Here is an 890-nt window from a genome sequence, read left to right on the forward strand (position 1 = left end):
TGGAAGGGTGCTGGGGAGACGCTCCCCACAGGGGCTGGGGAATGGAGTGGGGTGGCTTCCATGGAGGACACATTACTGATGGAACTTCACCAGTCTTAATCTCACACATTAGGTACCTTTTATTAACGCTACTTTACAGGTGATAAAACTGAGGCTGAGAGAGGTTATGTGAAGGCCCCAAGGTAACAGCATATGAAGAGGCAAAGGCAGAATTTGAACTCAGGTCCTTGGCTCCTGAGTTCTTGCTCTTCCCCCAACCACAGGGCAGAAGGTCTTACTCATTTATGTGTCTGCCTCAGCTGCAGGCCTGGGAGTGGGGCTGAGGTGGGGGGTGGCAGGTAGGTGCTCACAAGTGTCCGTTGTGTGAGGGACTGAGTGATCTCTGCAAATTAGACTTCCCCAGTGTTGGTCACAGTCCCAGAGACTCTGGTGGCAGAAAGGGGGGTAGAACAGGGGAGCTGCAGTGTGGGCCAGGAAACCGGAAGCAGGTTCCCTGTGGGTTTCCCTGCTTTCCCCTGCACATTCTAGATCTCTAGGATCTAGAGGACTGGCTCTGGAGCCTCAGAAGAAAGGAATAGAGTGGTGCGTATGTGTGCACAAGTGTGTTTGATGAGTGTGTGAGAGTGTGTAAGTCTGGGTGTGTAGGCCTGTCTGTAAATGTATGAGTGTGTATATGTCTTTGTGTTACATGCATGTGACAATGTGATGTATGGGTGTGTATATGTGTGTATTTTGAGGGTATGTGTCTGTGTGTGAGCATCTGTGTGTGTGTATATCTTCGTGTGTGTGTGCGCGCGCATGCGCCTGTGTGCCATCCCTGGGGGAGCCTGAAGCTTCCTAGCTGAAAGTGTCTTTGGTCTGATTTGTGCACATGTCCAGCAGTCTGTGGA

Source organism: Ursus maritimus, unplaced genomic scaffold (assembly GCF_017311325.1).
Source record: "Ursus maritimus isolate PB19 unplaced genomic scaffold, ASM1731132v1 scaffold_47, whole genome shotgun sequence".
NCBI lineage: Eukaryota > Metazoa > Chordata > Mammalia > Carnivora > Ursidae > Ursus > Ursus maritimus.